We start from the raw sequence: 7,019 nt of genomic DNA, 5'->3' as shown, positions 1-7,019 counted from the left end.
GATTAAAGAGGCCATAGATACTCCCAGCATCTTATGGCTCGAGCCGGTGATTTCGTTCGACTGCTACAATTCTGTTGACTCGCAGTTCGACATGCCGCTGACTCGAAAGGCGTTTATCTTCCACGCCTTCTCAAATATCTTTGAAGTCCCTCATCCCAACGCTGAACTTGATAGGGAGCTCATCGATTTCTATCTGAAGGCTGCTCGTCCTCAGTACTTAACTTGGAGCGCCCAGAAGATAGTGAACGTTCGGGTACTGAAGCCTTACACCGAAGGAAGATTCATAAACGTTCGGTTCAAGGTGATTCGAGGGTCTGCGAAAACTGAACACCTTATATCTCTGGCGGATCTACCGAATTTAAATCCTCATGATTGGATTGTTCTGCACAACATCCTCTTGACAAATAAAGCTGAATATGGTCCGATTATAGACCATATCAAGAGGATGATTGTATGTTATATCATGGAGGTTGCCCTTATGGATCAGTAGGTCGCTACCGTCTTCAAGAAGAAACCGAAGATAGCTCCTGTGGGATCGGCCAGTGATCTCAACCAAATGAAGATGGGCAAGATCGACCCGAGACGCAACTCGGTTATGTTCACTAGAGCCGAAGGACAAAAATGTCTCTTCGCTTTAGCTGACAAACATCTTTACACCACAGCTTGTCTGGAGCATGTGTTATCGATCATTCGAAGGTGTAAAGAGAATGCAGCATATGATGTTAAGTACTTCAACGACATGATCCAATGGTACATCAGGTTTAGGCAGACGATTCTGGCTCTAATCTCTCGTCTGTTCAACACTGTGAAGAAGAAGGTACCTGGCTCCGCTGTTGGCCCAAGTAACAAATGAAGGTCTCGCTCCAATTGACGCAAAGGGGGAGATTGTTGGGCTGAAGTTTTGTTGAAGATTGCATCATTTGGGCTCGTCTGTTTATTTAATTTATTTGTATTCTGGTTTGGGCCTGTCCAACCGTGAGCCCATTATGTTTAATATATAAGTATATGCTTGCATGCATATTAGGTTAACGATTGATACGATAATTCTAGAGCTTAACGATAGTATTACAGATTTCTTTAATCGTTCTTGTAACCTACCAATCCTCTACAGTTGATGTTCTTAATCGAGCTCTTCTGAGGATTTTGTTTAATCAGTCGACTCGTTTGATTCACACTTGTCTCGTTCTTATTTTCGTGTTCTTACCGTTTTATATTTACTTACCTGTTTGAGATCTAATCGATCTTCATAGATTAAAGGTTTTAAATCTCATCAGTTTTGTTTTAGAATGGTGGTGACACGTCACGGAGCAGGAGGTTCAGGGTCTGGATCAGGTTCAGGTTTCGAGCTGGTTGATGATGGATTAAACGAGTTCATCGCATTTGAGATTACGAGAGGCATCCTTGAGGCGACCCCGGTGATTTTTGAGTCAATCAAGGAAGGGATCATTGAGCTGATGGAGGATCATCTAAGGGCATTCCAGAGTGACATGGCATCTATCCAGTCAAGGACACGCACACTCTCCTTCAAGGACTTCATGGGATGTGGTGCACCAAAGTTTCACAGAGTGAAGGACCCCATTGTGGCCAAGAGATGGATTGCATACATCGAGTCTGCACAGTTTACGAGCTTCTGCCCTGAGGGGTCAATGGTCTGGTATGCTGCAGGATGTTTGAGAGACAAAACTAGAGACTAGTGGGAGGTATTTAGTGATTCGTTGGGAGCCCCAACCATTGAGGCTATGACCTGGTCAGACTCTGTGACCAGGTTTAGGGTTGAGTTTGCGTCGGCCGTGGAGCTTTAGCAGCTGGCCAAGGAGTTTCTAGATATCAGACAGACTACTGAGTCGGTGATGGAGATTACTACCAAGTTCAGGGAGAGGGCCTTATTGGTGCCTCAGTACGCAGGCGATAAGGAGATGAGGAAGACCCGGTACCATGACATGCTGAGAGCTGACATTCGGAAACATGTCAGCTACTCAGCATGCCCGACTTTGGATGACATGATTGTGAGGGAGCCAGGGCAAGATAGATGCTCTAGTGGTGAGGAGCCGATCTTTCCAACTAACCGCCAAGGAGGCACATGTCGCACCGAATGTGGTGACAGATATGTTTTCTCCTCCCTAACTCTTATTACTTGTCGGTTATGATATTTATGTTCTATGTTTTATGTGTTTTATTTAGGATCGTTCCATGTGAATGGTATCCCAGTGCAGTTGTTATTTGACTTGGGGGCTACCCGATCATTCGTATCTTTTACGCTCAACAAGAGGTTTGTTGAGTCTTCAGGCATGTTGGATTGTCCTTTAGAGGTCGATATTGCTGACGGCCGATCTGTCTGGGCATCGGAGGTCTACAAGGATTGTGTCTTGAGGATGTATGACGAGCGTTACCTCGTGGATTTGGTTCCCATTCCGTTGTGTGGGAAAAAGGTTATCATCGACATGGATTGGTTGAGCCCTAATGGGGGCGTTGATCAACTGTGCGCAACAGTTGGTATGTTCCAGGACCCCAAGTGGGGAGAGCTGGTGATTCAGGACGAGAGGCCGCAACGTGGACCAACTTTGTGTTCGGCAGTGAGGGCTAGGAGCTACCTCTAGCAGGGTTGTGTAGGGTATGTCGCATACGTTATGGATACCCGGGAGGTAGGTAAGGCGGCCGTGAGTGATGTGCCAGTTTTGCGAGATTACCCGGACGTATTTCTAGAGGAGTTGCCTGGGATACCTCCAGAGAGACAAGTGGAGTTCAGGATCGACCTTGTCCCTGGTGCGGCTCCGATAGCCAAGGCACCATATCGGTTGGCTCCTCCCAAGATGTAGGAGTTGTTTACACAGCTGCAGGAGTTGTTAGACAAGGGATTCATTAGGCCGAGTAGTTTGCCTTGGGGATCCCCAATCCTATTTGTGAAGAAGAAGGATGGGTTGCATCAGATGTGTATAGATTACCGAGAGCTGAACAAGATAACGGTGAAGAACCGTTACCCACTCCCAAGGATTGATGATCTCGTCAACCAGTTACAGGGGCATCTTGGTTTTCCAAGATAGATTTGCGTTCAGGCTACCACCATATGTGAGTCAAAGATGAGGATGTATAGAAGACTGCTTTTCGGACTCGCTATGGCCACTACGAGTTCATGGTGATGCCCTTTGGGCTCATCAATTCCCATTCGCATTCATGGACCTCATGAACCGCATATGCAAATTGATGTTGGATCGGTTTGTGATAGTCTTTATTGATGACATATTGGTTTACTCCAAGACTCAGAAGCAACATGAGGAGCACTTGCAGGAGGTGTTGGGTACCCTGAGGAAGGAGAGCTTGTACGCCAAGTTCTCCAAGTGTGAGTTCTAATTGCGCGAGGTGTAGATTATGGAGCACCTTGTCAACCAGAATGGTATTTTGGTCGACCCGGACAAAGTGGAGGTTGTGATAAGATGGGAGGTGCCGAAGTCTCCATCTGAGATTCAGAGTTTCCTCGGGATATTAGGCTATTACCGGAGATTCATACAGGACTTCTCCAAGATAGTAGTACCCTTGACTCGGCTGATGAAGAAGGTCGTTGTATTTTGCTGGGGGCCTATGCAACAGGCAGCGTTCGAGAGGGCATTGAGGTAGAGGTTGTGCGAGGCGCCGATTTTAGCCCTGCCAGAGGGCATTGAGGATTTTGTAGTATACTGTGATGCGTCCATCTTGGGTTTGGGCACAATGTTGATGCATAGGGGGCACATCATTGCCTACGCCTTGAGGCAGCTGAAGCCTCACGTGGCAAACTACCTGACGCACGACCTGGAGTTGGGGATGGTTGTTTTCTCCCTCAAGATTTGGCAACATTACCTCTATAGGGTCCGTTGTACCATTTATAAGGACCACAAGAGATTGAGGTACCTCATGGATCAACTGAATCTGAACATGAGGCAACGCCGGTGGTTGGATGTGGTGAATGATTACGACTGTGAGATCCTCTAACACCCAGGGAAGGCCAATGTAGTGGTCGATGCACTTAGCCGCAAGGCATTCGCAGCCCCGACCAGAGACATTTTTCTGAGGATGACAGTAGTGACTCTGTTTTTGGAAAAGATCCAGGAGGCCTTGCAGGAGGCTATGAAAGAGGAACACCATAAGAGTGAGCCTATAGTGGGCCAGATCTCCTATTTAGATTATGATAACCGTAGGCTGTTGACACTTCATCGTAGAGTGTGGGTTTCGTACGCAGGCAGTGTACGCCAGATCCTGATGGAGGAGGCGCACAAGTCCAATTTTCCATCCATCCCGTGGCGACGAAGTTGTATTTTGCTGGGGGCCTACGCAACAGGCAGCGTTCGAGAGGGCATTGAGGTAGAGGTTGTGCGAGGCGCCGATTTTAGCCATGCCAGAGGGCATTGAGGATTTTGTAGTATACTGCGATGCATCCATCTTGGGTTTGGGCGCAATGTTGATGCATAGGAGGCACATCATTGCATACGCCTCGAGGCAGCTGAAGCCTCACGTGGCAAACTACCTGACGCACAACCTGGAGTTGGGGATGATTGTTTTCTCCCTCAAGATTTGGCAACATTACCTCTATAGGGTCCGTTGTACCATTTACAAGAACCACAAGAGCTTGAGGTACCTTATGGATCAACTGAATCTGAACATGAGGCAACGCCGGTGGTTAGATGTGGTGAATGATTACGACTGTGAGATCCTCTAACACCCAGGGAAGGCCAATGTAGTGGTCGATGCACTTAGCCGCAAGGCATTCGCAGCCCCGACCAGAGACATTTTTCTGAGGATGACAGTAGTGACTCTGTTTTTGGAAAAGATCCAGGAGGCCCTGCAGGAGGCTATGAAGGAGGAACACCATAAGAGTGAGCCTATAGTGGGCCAGATTTCCTATTTAGATTATGATAACCGTAGGCTGTTGACACTCCATCGTAGAGTGTGGGTTTCGTATGCAGGCAGTGTACGCCAGATCCTGATGGAGGAGGCGCACAAGTCCAATTTTCCATCCATCACGTGGCGACGAAGATGTACACAGATCTTCGCCTTGATTACTGGTGGCCCTGCATGAAGCGGGATGTAGCCTGGTACGTCGAGAGATGCCTGATCTACAGGAAGGTCAAGGTCATGCACCAGAGACCTCACGGCAAGACGTAGCCGTTAGATATCCCTGTGTGGAAATGGGAGGATATTACTATGGATTTCATCACGAAGCTTCCCAAGACCGCACGGGGTGTGGATTCGGATTTGGGTCATCGTAGATCAGTTGACCGGGAGTGCCCATTTCATCCCGATCCAGCAGAGCATTTCGGCCGAGAAGTTGGCCGACATCTACATTAGAGAGGTAGTAGCTCGACACGGAGTGCTAGTTTCCGTGATTTCTGACTGAGATGTACGATTCACTTCCAGATTCTGGAAGAAATTTCATGAAGAGTTGGGTACTCGTCGTCCCTTTAGCAAGACTTTTCACCCGCAAACGAATGGTTAGAGGGAGCGGACCATCCAGGCATTGGAGGATATGTTGGGAGCATGTGTCTTAGACTTCGGAGGTATTTGGGATACCTACCTTCCCTTGGCAGAGTTTTCCTACAATAATAGCTACCACGCGAGCATTGACCGTCCTCCCTTCGAGATGTTATATGGGAGGAAGTGCAGAACCCCGATATGATGGGGTGAGGTTGGACAGAGGGTCATGGGGAGTACCTAAGTGGTACTCAAGACAATAAAGAGGATCCAGAGGGTTTGGAGTAGACTCCAAACAACCCAGAGTCGGTAGAAGAGCTACGCCGATAGACGACGATCAAACCTGGAGTTTCAGGTAGGAGATATGGTCCTCCTAAAGGTGTCACCTTGGAAAGGTGTCATCTGGTTCAGGAAGCGGGGCAAGTTGGGCCCCAAATACATTGGACCATTTAGGGTATTGTCCCAGGTAGGACGTATTGCGTATCGACTAGATCTGCCAGCCGAGCTTAGTCAGATCCACAACACCCTTCATGTTTCCCAGCTGCAGAAGTGCTTGGTAGATGACTCCGTAGTGGTGCCTCTAGAGGATATTCAGGTGGACAACAACCTGAACTACATCGAGCGACCTATAGCCATTCTCGACACGAAGACGAAGGATATGAGGAACGAGAGGTTAGAGTTGGTGAAGGTACATGTCACAACTAGCATTTTCGCTAGGAAATTTTGTCTATATGTAATCAATTCTTGATGTATCTTGTAACTTCAAGTTTAAGGTTATACATATTACTCATTTCAAAAACAACTATTCAAATCAAAACTCACTCGTGAAACCCAAAACCTAATTCTATACATTTCATACACTCTACTTGGGGTTGTAACCCTAATTTTCCGGTTCAAACATTTATTGGGCCAGGAAATCATTTATTGGGCCTGATAGGCCAATAAACCGACAACTTGATTATTTTAGGCTAAGAATCCTCATTTGGGCCCTAAATGGACCTACATTCATTAAACTATAACATTTTGGGCCATAAGACTTTTCATGGGCCTTGTTGGGTCTAGAATGTCTCACTTTGTTTTCATGGGCCTTATTGGACTGAAAACCAGATTATCAAATTTTAATGGGCCGAAAACCACCCCTTTTAACATTTTGGGTTGTAAACTCATAGGTGGGCCCACATGGATCAAAAATTTCTAATGTGCCAAAACTATATCAAGCCCAAAGTCCATATTCTCTCATATTTCTTCTCATTCTCAGTTTATTAAAAAAATTAGTTTAAATTAAAACTTGACACCTCATCTTTAAACAGAGGATCTCCATGTCAAATTACATCACATGCTTCCAAGATTAAGCACCCTAATCCATCATGTATTAACCAACAGACTCTTCTCTTTTCTCTCTTCATACTCACGGCCGAGACCTCAAACACCCTCACATCTTCTACCTTCAAGCACCAAAATTCTCTCTAGAACTCCTAGAATCTACTCATCATCCGTCTCCAAATTCGTATGTGCTTGTGTGTGTGTGTGTTTAAGAAAACTTCATCAAAGACCATCATCTTGGTAAGCTACTTCCACTC

Source organism: Lactuca serriola, chromosome 4, assembly GCF_051521515.1.
Source record: "Lactuca serriola cultivar US96UC23 chromosome 4, Lser_US96UC23_V15, whole genome shotgun sequence".
Taxonomy (NCBI): Eukaryota; Viridiplantae; Streptophyta; class Magnoliopsida; order Asterales; family Asteraceae; genus Lactuca; species Lactuca serriola.
The sequence above is the reverse complement of the archived record's forward strand: the minus strand, read 5'-3'. Positions refer to the sequence as shown.